At 40.2% G+C, this 14,272-nt stretch overlaps 1 long non-coding RNA gene across 2 annotated transcripts; it reads left to right on the top strand.

Annotated features, from left to right (window-relative positions):
* Positions 1–2,018: 2,018 nt before the first annotated feature.
* On the top strand, positions 2,019–9,717 carry LOC138947141 (uncharacterized). Of its 2 annotated transcripts, XR_011449561.1 has the most exons (7): positions 2,019–2,269; positions 2,629–4,634; positions 4,999–5,069; positions 5,486–5,577; positions 5,830–5,927; positions 6,894–7,041; positions 8,150–9,717. It is a non-coding gene; the product is annotated as an uncharacterized lncRNA (long non-coding RNA). The 2 variants fall into 2 exon arrangements; XR_011449560.1 differs by lacking the exons at positions 2,019–2,269; positions 6,894–7,041 and having other exon boundaries at positions 4,109–4,634.
* Positions 9,718–14,272: the final 4,555 nt, after the last annotated feature.

The following is a 14,272-nucleotide window of genomic DNA, read 5'->3' as shown; positions in this document are numbered from 1 at the left end:
GGCACACAAATAAAATGTTATACCTTTATTTTAAACACAAGCAACCAAACTGTGAACTTGTCGTTCTTATTATCTACTTCAAGCACAATTATGCTCTTTTACCCCGCTTGTACGTTTTCCTTTGTCTGTTGTACAGGTTCCATACCTGCCTATGATAGTCAGCAGTCCAACAGACACATCGACGGTTCTTGTCATACATTCAGGTTTCAAGGGAACTGGAACTGCAACACATTGTCCTCGTTTTTGACCAGGCCATTTTTTGCGAAAGCACAGGTCATCAGGTGCAGTAGCAAGACCCAGTCTTCAAGGAGACCCTGATTCGTTCCCGACTTTGAACATGCAGTGTACAAAAACTTTGCTGATCGTGTGTGCATTTTTCATTTCAAGATCCTATGTGAGCTGAGCGTGCATTGAACAGAAACTTTGTAGGTGTGTGCATCTTCCCCATATTCCGATGAGTGCTGAGAAACTTTGCGGTACATATCACGCTTTGACCTTGTGTCAACTGTTCCGCCGCGCCTTTGCTTAAACTTGCGGATAATGCAATTATCTTCATTTGCCAGTATTTGATGGTAGGTTCTATTAATATTCCCTTGAAAGTCAATCATATAGTTTAAAGAGTTTTAAGTGTGTTTTGTACAGTTTGCAGCATGATATCAGGGATGTTCCTACAAATTCATACATGTATACAGGACAAAATAATGTCCTCTAGCTCTTCAACATCAATAGGGCATTTGAACGCTTTTAGAAACGTCAATGGATATCATAATTTTGTGCAAAACACATTCCATGGAATGGCTCCAAAATCATACGCTCAATGAAAAGCTTAATATTTTCACACACGCACACACACACAGTCATATACAAAGAATATTTGTTCTTAGATTGTTGTATAATCTAGTTTGAAACATGTTCAGCTTTATTTGATCTTTGGCAGGCTCTAGGTTTTTTTCTGTGTGGCATATTCCCGTGAGCTTCGTCAAAATGTAATACGTAAGAGCGCTGAAGTTTTGTATAGAAAGTAAAAGTTAACGAATATTGCGCTGTTTGAAGGAATGGAGTTCTTTTCGCCAAAAGATTTCCAGTGATTAACTAAGTTGTGAAGGTCAGTTGACCGTTCTACCTGGTTAGGGGTTGCATTATGTGGGTGGTATATATACATATATATCATCCAATTTCAGTAAAACTTCGGTCACAAATTAAATCATACATTCAATGTTAAGGAACAATAAACATAGTGTGCAGAAATTGTTTTTTTGATGTATGGCACACAGCTCCACAGTGTGGTTGTTTTTTTGCAACATGTCAACACTGTATTTATAATCAGTTATAATACTTAAAAAAACATCACAGGAAAACGCAAACTTTTTTTACGCGTCAAAATGAGAATGTCAATATTGACACATCAACTGTGTAGAAATACGATATTGGCACTAATTACGACAACAAATTCAAAATGTTTGACAATATTGAGGCATTTCTGTATTAAAATAACACATTATGGAATGGAAAATAGAGCTTTTGTCAAAATCCCAGGTAGTACTGCCACCTTAAAATTGATTAAAAAAAATAAAAAAAAGTAACATTTTCTTTAATCCCAGCGAAGCTGGAGGTATCCCGTGAACGCTATATACTGTAATCGATTTGAGAAATGTGCATACCGAGTAATACATGATAAAGAAGGATTCTTTGTGCCCGAAAATGGGCCACAGTTGGAGATGGAAGTTCACCAAAAATTGGGACCATACTAATAAAAATACGGTGGGTAAAATTGGCGCCCCCATTTTTTGAGCAAACGCCACCCAAGGCCGCTTTGGACGGGTAGAAATTCCGTAGTTTCCAAGTCTATGGATAAAGCTCGCGTAAGAAGAATACGTCACGGTCGAAAGTCTTTGACGTCAATTAATGCATCATGACGTCATGCCTCCCTGTAGTCTTTCTCTCTCGCGCGGTGTGTGTGTTTGTGTTCATTTTGTGCACATGTGTCACAAAGATGTGAGTAGCATATTTGTGAGGTGAAACCACGTCGTGTTTTTAACCTCCATAAATGTTGTACAGGCGAGGGTAGCTGACCGGACTGGCGTTATTCACGTGTTTCGGGTGTTGCACGCAAAACTGGCTTAGCTTGATGTGAGTTGTGTTTGAGACATGTAGCTGGTCTGAGGTAAATAACGTCACAGCGTGTGAGATTTCCAACCGGGAAGGTTGTTCAGCGTGTGTCAGACTTGTTCTGGGAACAAGTACTCTTTCAAGAGACGGGTCTCTTAAGGTAAATGATTTACTATGTTGTATATTATTGACGTTGGAATACATAGCTGGAGCGTAAAGGTTAGTGTGTATAAAGTGCACCCAATCTTAGTGTGAAGCGTTGAGAGAATTCTTGATGTAATTGTTTCACGGTTTTTCATGGGGAATTTCTTGAACATAATTGCTACGCATTTATGTTATGTTTAAGACGGTCATGCTTTGTATGGGGAGTGTTATTCATTGATTAAGTGTTAGTTTGGATATTGAATCTGTACGGAATGTGAACGTGGAATGAACGAGAATGTATGAGTGGTACATGAACGTTTGGAAGAAGAGATGGTTTTAGAGAATGTTGTATTAAGACTTGGTTAAATTCTTTAGGAGTTTCCATGAGGGATTTCCATGGCGTATAAGGGAGGGACCTTACACGAGAGAAGCGCTAGACGACGGTGGAAGCAAGGGACCACCTCGGCGCAGATGACTAGACGAGTGGAGTCTTCATCGATACCGGTCGTAGCTGACGACGGTTGTTTCCGCTACGGGCGGAAGGGTTTCTCAGGGAGAAACCTGGAAGGTGTGTGTTGGCATCTTCAGTGAGATGTGTGTTGGCATCTTCAGTGAAAGGTGTGTGTCGGCATCTTCAGCGAAAGGTGTGTGTTAGCATCTCTGTGTGTTGGCATCTGAATTCATTATTCTACGAGGATTCAGCGAGACAAGTAAGTGAACTGGCGACATGCAGTGAGCCGTGATACGAACTCGTGAGTGTCTGTTGGTACCTACTTGTGTGCGTTAATCTATATTTGAGAAAGTATTGTTATAATATGTATTTACATGCCTTGAGTGAAAGCTGGAAGATTGTGCGAACTGTGTGTTGAAAAGTTGTTCGTATTGATGTATTTAAAGTGAAGAAGTATGTTGTTTTGGTTGAGGAAATAATGAGCCTGCATCCTCCCAAATTCTGTTTTTGAAGTGTTTGGTGTGAAAGGGTAGAGACAGTGCAAAAGGGCAGAACACGCATAATAAATTCACATGCAAACCACTTCGTGACAGTGGTGACCCCGACTTAGCCCTAAATAGGTTTTTGTTTCTAAGGATAGATTTTTGTTGTAGTTAAAAAGCAGTTGCTTCCCTTTCATTGAAGAAAAGTGAGAAATTGAGAAATTGAGAAAGAAGTGCCTTAGTGTAGCTAATTATACATACTTTGATACTTTGCGTGTTGTAGTGTTTGTTTATGTGTATGTTATTGGACACCCCCTCTCCAGCTCTAGGGGTCTGCGTAGTTGTATAGTTCTTACGTAGAGAGGGCCTTAGTTTCTGTTTGCTTCCTTTTCTGTGTATTTATTATCTATCTTTCTATCTAAATTCTAGCTCCCTTTCCTATAAGTTTTTTAAAAACTATTTTTCTTAGATTCTATCTTGGATTGATTGTTGTGTATGATTGTTGTCGTTGAGGTGCAGGCTTATTTTAAATAAAATAGTATAGGGTGTGCCATTTTTTTGTATGTGTATAAATTCTGGAATTTTGTATTTTGTTTTTGTTTGGACTCTGATTTTTTTTTTTTTTTTTTTTTAGTTGTGTACTCTGGCTTGAAAAGTGTTTTTGTTTATTATTGTTATCCCAGCGAAGCTGGAGGTATCCCGTGAACGCTATGCTGTAATCGACTTGAGAAATGTGCATACCGAATAATACATGATAAAGAAGGATTCTTTGTGCCCGGCTACGTGCTACAGTTGGAGATGGAAGTTCACCAAAAATTGGGACCATACTAACAAAAATACGGTTCATTTCATTATCCTTGAACAAGTTGAAGTTGAACTTCTAAGTTGAGTGTTAATATAAGTGCATTGAATGGGGCGCATTGTATTTTGCTGTTCTAGTCGAGTTAAGAATCGAGTAGATATTATTTTCCCGGGTATTGGAAATGCCATAAGTGTGTTTGCTTATTTGTGACCCAAACTGGTCGATCAAAGTAGTTTGCTCACTGATGTGAAGTAGAGCAAGAATGAAAAATAGTATAGGTCTAGTAGTATGTTATTTTTAACTTTACACTCAAGTTCAAATTCTTTGGAATTCAGCGCACAAGCAAAAAAGAAATCATTTCATTTACTGATCGAGCTTCAATGGTATTTTTTGTGGGTTTTTTTCCACTGCATATAGTTAGTGGTGTGTGTTTTACTGTGTCATAAGACTCAAATTATAATTTAAACAGCGATGCTTAGAGTTTTAAATAAAATGTGTTTGTGTTGCACAGTGCGTACTAATGTATGCAGGATATTTGAATTATTACAGATGCATACCAGCTGGATCCTGTTGTAACATGTCACACCTTGAGATGAGACACCCACAATGGAAACATCACACTCACAGCTGTCTTGAATTGGAAAAGGTCAATTGCCTCTTTATTATTCATGTACACAGTGTATGTGTTTTGTGCTGTGTGTGCAGTTTAAATTTCAAAGATCACTCTGGCTTTCTGTTACTTTTTTGTGTAAAAATGTGTGTATCTGATGGTTTTGGGGGTTTTATGTTCTAATTTGAACACTTCTGAAGAACGGCATATATATATATATATAGGTATATGTGTACTTAGGTTTTATTTTGCCTCTATAATCTATTCCATGCTTTAAACATACAGACTCATAATGTGGCTTGTGTGTGTGTTTTATGTGATGTTAGTAAGTTGTGGAATTATCTGAGTAATTCTGAGTTACATATAAAATAAGTGACAGTGTGGCCACTTATGTTTCCAGTACACAGCGGCTGACCATTCGGACCATGTTTCCTATTGGGAATTGATCTTGGCTGTTTCTGTTCTGCAAAGGTATGATTAAGGCTTCCTTTGATGATGAATGTTTTTGTGTGTGTTTCTGTGTATGTGTCACTGTGGGTGGGTGTGTGTGTGTGTGTGTGTGTGTGTGTGTGTGTGTGTGTGTGTGTGTGTGTGTGAATGAAACTTCAGTAATTTATGCTTTCACTTTTCAGAGTTACATGACATACAAGCCAAAATATGATATATTTTGCTGAAATTTGAATCAATGAATGTCTTTGTAGTCAGTAATTTTCAGGGTTGAAGTTCTGACTCAAAATGACTGTGATTGATAAACTCCATATCAGAAATGTTAGTTAGGATAATTTAAACTCAATTTAACTGAATTCATGCAGGGAGAGGATTGTTATAACGAAGGTTACCAGTATACCAGGTTTATGATTTTTCAAAGTGCACAATCTCTTTTTCAGTGGACCCATTGAACTTCAAGTCCTGCATTTACAATGGTCCAGTGCTGTGTTTATCTGCTAACCTGGTCATACCAATGCGTTGTTGTGAACAGGTAAGTAATGCTTTTGCTTGCTTTTTTCTCTTTGGTTTCATTTTCTTATGCAGTTGTCCCTACTTCAGTACCTGTGTTTTTGGACTGAACATGTAGAGCTCAGAAGTCTCTATGTCATGCTTAAACCACAGGCTAATCCTTTGACTTGCGCACGCATGTGACTGTGTTTAATGGTGATGTCTGTAGGTATCTGTATCTAAGTGAGTAGTTATGATTTTAAATGAGTAACAGTGTGTCTGTTTATGATTGCAGTACACACGTTATGGCCAACCATCCTGATGATGTTTCCCTGTGGAGAGATCTTTTCTGTTTCTGTTCCGCAAAAGGGTTGACTGCGGCTTTCACTTATGGTATGTTTGATTTTGTTTTGTTTTTCTCAGCTATTCAGGCTTTCAGCAGGATAGTCAGACTGAGTTACAGGCCTAAGAAGATTTTCAATCTTGACTGTAAATATTATCTTGATTCCTGGTTAGTGTTGTGGTTGTGCACCAATGTTATTCGACAAAAAGCTTTGGCATTTCAAATATTGGATGCCTTTTTTTGTTGTTTTATGAACCTAAACTGCAGTGCTCTGAGTCTGACAGTATTTTCAGCCTCCGTCATAATAGGTCAGGTATGCAGACTCCAGGCCTGCATGTTCAATGTCCATAGTTTTGATCCCATGGAATTTCTGTAGATACAAAATTGCGGTACATGTACTACTTCTCTCCGAAAACCCCCGAAAACCTCATCAGAAATAATAACATTTGTCCTTAGATCGTGTTTTGTTACATAATGTTTGCAATCATGACTTATATTTGCAACTTTCACAGTTCATGGCTTTATTTTCGTGTTTGTGCGAGGATTTACGAAGGAGCGAAAGCACTAATCACATGACGTCATCAGTACTTGTGCTTTCGAGTAACAATAGTTACCTTGCTCCCTTGCATTGAAATTGTTGCATCGATTTCGTCGATAATCCGGCTCTCAACACAAATATAAGGGTGCATGTAGCACGAATCAGGCTTACTTTTTACAGGCATGTCCAATACTTCACTTTGAAGATAGATTTAGTTAGTCTAGATGGGGTTTTCAGGGGTTTTCGGAGGTTTTCGGAGACAAGTAGTACCCCAACATTGTCATTGTTTTCTGGCCATAACATATTGACCCACATATATTTTGAATTCATGCAGGTTTAACTGGCTGATTGTCCTCTGTGTCTGGGATGAACACGGCTCTGAAATGCACTTTAGATTTATCCGTGAATTTACATGTAAAAAAGACCAACTGATGTAAAAGGATATTATTTATTGACAATGTTCTTTTCTTTTGTGTAGCTTATCAAGGTGCTGCTAATCGATGCTGTCAACACAAATGAGAGACACTGAAACAAGGAAAGTCAGACTCCGAGCCCTGGCAGCCACATACGTTCCATGTGTTCCCTTGCTGTAGAGTTTCACAAATCAATCTCAAATAATATTACTGGTGAGTGTTTGTGTTTTACACTTGTTTCGTTTGTGGGTACAATGGAACCTACCTTTCAAAAGATCTTGACTATTAACACAAAAATATACTGAAAGCAGATCACGTCCTATGAGAGAAACCATCTTTAAATGGAATTGTTTTCAGACATAATTACATTGTGAACTGAAAACTTGGAAAGCTAGTTTCTTCAATACAAGGTTCCACTGTACAATTAGCTGCCTGTAAGATAAGTTTCACAGTATTTTCCTGTACTGTCAAGATGTTTTGGTATGATGAGTCACAAATAACACTCTTGGAAAGCACTTTGTGTCATCATTCCTGGTTTAAATGTTTGTGTTATGGAAGTTTTCTGAATTATGTGTCCCTGATTTTTATCTTATGTTGTAATACAGGCTTTGTGTTTGTATTCATGTGTGTGTTACTTTGTATGTGAAGGAAGCTTTGAAGAATCAGCTAATATTGAGCTCCTTATTTTCTATTTCTTATCAAATAACCAAAGGGAAGTAATCGCTCAATGCATACGACATGTGTAATAGAGTAAGCGAGAGTTGTACGGAACCTTTTCTCCTGGCACCTGAGAGAATAACAAGCATTGAAATGAACATTGAATTTGTTCTGTTTAAAACCAGTCTTGATCTAAGGACTAAGTCCAGTCGAGAATAAAAGCTGGTTCTTGTTTTTGACTGTGTACGTAGGTGTTAGTTGGAGTGCCTTGGAGAATGATGAGCATATGAGCTTGCGGTGATCATCCTTTTTTGAGGATGAAAGTCGCTTGTTCATTTCAATGCTTGTTATTCTCTCAGGTGCCAGGAGAAAAGGTTCCGTACAACTCTCGCTTACTCTATTACACATGTCGTATGCATTGAGCGATTACTTCCCTTTGGTTATTTGATATCTTAACATCGCTCTGCCTCATTCTGTTTGACTTTCTATTTCTTATTTTCTGCCTTTCATGGCACTTTTTCAGTACCATGAGGATGAGTGTAAATAAATTAAAAACATGTACCTATAGTATAAATAAGTGGAGAACTGAAGGAAAATGGCTGTCGTGTGTTCAGGTGGCTTCAGACTATGTACACTAACTAATGATTTGATAAATTGTTGTTAGTTTCAGGGAAACTCTGTTGGACCTGGGCTGCAGAGGAGAGGTAGCAAATGCAGCCAAGCAGATCGAGTCTCATCTTTTGAAGGAAGGGAAGGCGCATCACTTGTTTATGCCTGGTGATGGATCACCGAGGACGTCAGCACGGCACTGGGAGTCCTTACTAAACACATTGCCTTTCGCTGCATATATATTCAGAGATAGCCGAAAAGTCGCAGCATTGTGAATACAAATTGTATTTTGAGTGTTGATAATTATCACTAATTGATGGGGCGGGAATGTAGCTCAGTCGGTAGCGCGCTGGATTTGTATCCAGTTGGCCGCTGTCAGCGTGAGTTCGTCCACACGTTCGGCGAGAGGTTTATTTCTCAGAGTTACCTTTGTGTGCAGACTCTCCTCGGTGTCCGAACACCCCCGTGTGTACACGCAAGCACAAGACCAAGTGCGCACGAAAAAGATCCTGTAATCCATGTCAGAGTTTGGTGGGTTATAGAAACACGAAAATACCCAGCATGCTTCCTCCGAAAGCGGCGTATGGCTGCCTAAATGGCGGGGTAAAAACGGTCATACACGTAAAAGCCGTGGGAGTTTCAGCCCATGAACCAACAAACAAAATCACTAATTGATCAGCATTACATGGTTTTGTATTTTAAAACAAATGTGACTATTTCTTTAATACGCAAAGGGTTTCTTATTATATTTGTCCTAATCAAAAATGTTAAATGTGTCAAAATGCCATCAAATTCAAAATGTAAAGCCTAGGTAGAATATGATTCATAATTTTAGTTGTAACTAAGTAAGTGTATCTTCTTCTTCTTCTTCTGCGTTCGTGGGCTGAAACTGCTACGTACACTCGTGTTTTTTGCACGAGTGGAATTTTACGTGTATGACCGTTTTTTACCCCGCCATTTAGGAGGAAACATGCTGGGTATTTTCGTGTTTCTATAACACACCGAACTCTGACATGGATTACAGGATCTTTTTCGTGCGCACTTGGTCTTGTGCTTGCGTGTACACACGGGGGTGTTCGGACACCGAGGAGAGTCTGCACACAAAGTTGACTCTGATAAATAAATCTCTCGCCGAACGTGGGGACGAACTCACGCTGACAGCGGCCAACTGGATACAAATCCAGCGCGCTACCGACTGAGCTACATCCCCGCCCCAGTAAGTGTATCTAAATTTAATTACGCATTTTCACTAAGATTGTGAATGTTTATAAAAATTGAAAATTGTTGAATAACATAATATTTTGATGAAACAATTTGTTTTTGAGTTTCTGCTTGCATGGTTTGAGTGAGTGTTGTTGTCAGAGTGCCTGAAAATATGAGCAGCTAAAAACCTGCTTTATAAAGAGCATAAACAATCCGGAATACGAATGGAATACGCATGCGATACGCATGCGGTAGACCTGCGTTAGAGGTGCGTGTCACGCTCGATATCCGAGCAAAAAACGCATGCGTATCGCACGAAACAAAAGTTACAGAATCGTATGCGTATCGCATGCGTTTCACGCATGCGATACGCACGCTTTCACGCATGCGATACGCATGCGATACGCATGCATAATGTTTGTTGGGAGGCTTCATGTCTCACCCAGTCACATTATTCTGACACAGGACCAACCAGTCCTAGCATGCACTAACCCCATAATGCCAGACGCCAGGCGGAGCAGCCACTAGATTGCCAATTTTAAAGTCTTAGGTATGACCCGGCCTGGGTTCAAACCCACGACCTCCCGATCACGGAGCGGACGCCTTACCACTAGGCCCACCGTGTATGTGCGTATAAGTGTGTGTTTTGTGTGTATGAGATTTGTGTGAGTCAATGTGTGTGTGTGTGTGTGTGTGTGTGTGTGTGTGTGTGTGTTTAAGAGAGAAAGAGAGAGAGAGAGAGAGAGCGGGTGGGTGGGAGTGTGTTTGTGCGTAAGTGTATGTGTGTGTGTTTGTTTGTAAAGGTGTGTATGTCCGTCTGTCTATATGTGCGTATGGGGGTGTGTTTTGTGTGTATGAAGTGTGTGTGAGAGAGTGAGTGAGTGCGTGTGAGTGAGTGTGTATTTTTGTACGTGTGTAACTTGAGGTATGTGTGTGTGTGTGTGTGTGTGTGTGTTCGTGTGTGTGTGTGCTTGAGAGAGAGAGAGAGAGAGAGAGAGGTTTGTCTTTCGCTGGGGTATGCAGTGCCTTGGCGTTGCACATCTACTTAATTATTATTATTTAGGTTATTGAGACATCACAGTGCGCTAAGAGATTTATTGAGCAAATCGAGAAAATGAATTATTGAACGAAGCGCAAAGCGCTGAGTTCAATAATTATTTTCAAGATTTGCTCTATAAATCTCTAAGCGCACTGTGATTGTTTCAATAACGATATTGTCAGTAACGACAATAGATTAGAACGTTTGAAAAGGCACATATTTCTGCCAGCCTTTGGATCAATTGTGGACAGGTCGAGTTAGATCTACTTGTGTGTGTGTGTGTGGGCTTTGCACATTTCAGGGGTTTCATCGCCGACCATGCATTTTACGATTTGATTACCCTCTGTACCGTTTTCTCGAGTAGCAACTAACAGTATGAGTTACAGTTGTGCGAAATGTACCCGTCAGCATACAGTTTCACTTATGTATTAACTATTGGTATAAAAAACAACATGTACCGAAAATAATGTTCTATGCTCCCCAAAAAAATGAACGACCCCCAAGTAACTGAGTGGTTTCCCTGATGTCAAACGACTCAAAGTGACACGTTCGTTCCCTCATTCGCAAAAAAAATTAAGGTGGCATGTTATTTCTCGCAATGTACCTGCATTAATCTGGGAGGTTGGTGCTATGATTACATGGTAAGAATGTTTTGAAGCCTTCGTGTATTCTGTTTACATCGTAGTTGTCTTGAAATATACGAAAACCGTTCATTTCAGGCCTGAACTGATGATGTCGTCTGCTACATAATACGAGTAGGACAGTCTATCGGCAATGCGCGATGACGTAGGTGTTCCCATGCACGCGTGATGCGTCGGCCATCTTGGTAAGCAGCACTGCCAGACATGGTTGCTTGTGACAGTGACAATTGCAAAGTTCAGTGGTACCACACGGCATGTGTTGGACTTGATCATTTGCCAGGGAAAGATGATGCTTGGTTTTGTCCGGCTTGCCTTGACATGTCACTTTAGCTTACGGTGTAGCTGTCTGGGGTTTTTCTGTCAGTGTCATGCTGTTTGAGGTTATAAGACTGAGTGACTGCATATTTTGAAGTATGTATTTGCCTAACTGTGCAAGTCTTGCACACTTACTTGTTGTTTCATTTGTGTGCCAAATCTGAATTCACACACACACACACACATTACAAATATTTGGTTGACTTCATAAACAAATGTGTTCTGTTTTTATTTTTTATTTTTGTACTGTGAGCACATGCACAGAAAAGTACAACCGCATTGGAAAAAGAATGTGCAGCTGTCTACTAGTACTAGACTCATAGATTAGAATGTACATGCATGTGTATGTTATAATGATAATGTGACACAAAATAAATCTTTCTTCTGTCCCATACACATGACTTGAGCTGTTCATACATATGTGCCTGTTTTAGTGTTTGTTGGTGTGACTGTTACTTAATGTAAGCCATTTAAACTCTGCAAATAACAGAACAAATCACCATGTCACTGCACATACAAGTCAGAGCACAACAAGAAAGTTGTAAACACAATTCTGATACAATGGGATGATTCCAGAATGCTATACACACACATCTTCAGAGTCAAACACAATCACACCACACTTGGACACATGTTGGTCAGGGCACAGCAAACAACCACTATTTTGTCGAGGAATGTTACATCCTCGCCTTCACAAGGCAGTATTAGATTGATGGGGATAGTACTACTCAGAATGGTATATTTCATTACAACATTGCCAATTACACGTTCAACATGGATCCTTAAATGTGCAATTTTCCTTGTCTGCTCAATGTCCTGGGAATGCATCTGACACTTTCCCCTAGTATATGCAGGGATTTTCACCTCTGCACATGCAAGACCTACAATCTCCTCTATATCAAAGCCGCGATCTGCTAGCACTTTGTCTCTTGGTAACAGATGATTCAGAAATCCACTATTTTCTGTTATCATCTTATCACTTGCCTTCCCTCCCCACCCCTTCGACAGAAATGAAATAACCCCCTGTGGTGTTATGCCTATGAGATATTTCATGGTGTGGTTGTGTTTATAATTTAACCATGTCTCTGAGCGAGCCCTACAATTTGAAGATTTTTCAATAAAAATCTCAAAGCAGTCAATGATCACAGCAACATTTCTTCCAAAGGCCTCAATGAACTCATGTGGCATGCTGTCATGCAGAGACTGCCTATCTGGCCAGCGAATAAGTCCCACTAAGCGTTCATACAGAACATTCATGGTTTCCACAAAAGTGTTTGTCACAGTGGAGCGATGCAATCCAAACATGTATGCAATGTGCTGGACAGGGAGATTTAGACGCAACCTCATCAAAGTTATGAGCAGCATCTTGAACGGTGAAAGCACTCTCCTATTGCCCTGTGGGAGATGAGGCTGAACAATGCCAAGAAGAACTGTTAGCATTGCAAAGCTCGGGAGACCTGTGTAGTACTTCACCATGTCATCATTGCCCTCAAATGCCTTCTGGTTCAATTGCTTTGCATCAAGCAATTCCTTCAATGATTGATTTTCTTCTCTGAGACAATTAACTTCATCATTCAGTTCAGTAATTGGTTCAGAAGTAAAGTCTACCTGCACAGACTGTTCATGTAACAACTCTTCCTCAACGCCATCAGACAGACAGTCGGAATCTTGCAGAGTTGTTGAAGATCCGTCAACTTCATTCTGCTGCAGCGACGCATGTTTCCGCAAAGATCTCCCTTTTTGTCGCTCATGTCGGCCAAGGTTGGTCTGCTTGATTTCCTCATGTCCCAGGTGCAATGATGGGGCCCAGTCTGGGTCAGTTTCTGCCATCTCGTACGCTGGCTCACCTGCAATCATGATGGATTGGCACTTTTATTATAAGGAAAGGTATCGGTCATACCAAAATTCTATATGAAAGAAAATTCCAACATTAAAAGAAGTTCAATAAAATGACATTACTATGATGTATGAACATAAAATCAATGTGACTGAACATCCACATTAAACTCAGTCTACTCACATGAGTTTTGGAAATCATGATTTAGTGTCAACTGTACTCATATGCATCTATAGACAAGTCAATCTATGACTGACCGAGTTAGGTTAGCAGTGACACTGACAGTGTCAGATAGCGTCACATTCAAGTTGCTAACATATGACATTGTCAGCGATATATTGGTTCCACATTATAATAAAATAAACTTACCTTTGTGAAAATGACGAGAGCAAACACGAAGGCCACCCGATGAGTGCTCGAAAGTGATATTCGTGCGTCGGATTGCTGCAACCCATGCTCTCCTTCTTCGCTCTGTCACAGCCTTGACATGCTCCCCCTCGCGAGTTTTCACCTTAGGAATTCGAAAAAAAACGCAGACTTTCGTTTTTCTTTTGTCCTTTCCAGTTGTGACTCGCGTTTGTGCAGTTAACAACACAACAAGACGCTCCAGGAGCCATGATGACAGCCGAAGAACTTCCCAAACGCTAACTGAACCGGTACTAGCACTAGTAGCAGCCGAAGCACGCAATATCCTGCTTACCAAGATGGCCGCCGCTTAGAAAACCAGTGGCTGTGACGTCACGATCGCATTGCCGATTGAATCAGTCGACTTCCAAATTAATGCTGCTTTGTCCAGCTCGAAATCTGTCCCAAAAAAACACTTTTGCTTTTAGCCGCGGGAAATGTTAGGGTCAAGCAATCATTGTTTGGTAATGTGGAGACGATAAGCTACATGCCAATAACACAGCGGCTGAGAAGAATCTTGGCAAGTCGAAAGAAGAGGCCCAGACTCACTGTGGCACAGGCGCATGAAATATGTCAGAAAAAACACTTCTGCTTTTAGCCGCGGGACATTTAGGGTCAAGCATCATTTGGTAATGTGGAGAAGATAAGCTACATGTCACTAACACGGAGGATGAGAAGAATCTTCTCAAATCAAAAGAAGGGGCACAGCCTCGCTTTGGAAAAGGGCGGAAGAATACG

Source organism: Littorina saxatilis, linkage group LG14, assembly GCF_037325665.1.
Source record: "Littorina saxatilis isolate snail1 linkage group LG14, US_GU_Lsax_2.0, whole genome shotgun sequence".
Classification (NCBI taxonomy): domain Eukaryota; kingdom Metazoa; phylum Mollusca; class Gastropoda; order Littorinimorpha; family Littorinidae; genus Littorina; species Littorina saxatilis.
Note: the sequence above shows the minus strand (reverse complement) of the source record. Positions and strands in the feature narration are given on the sequence as shown.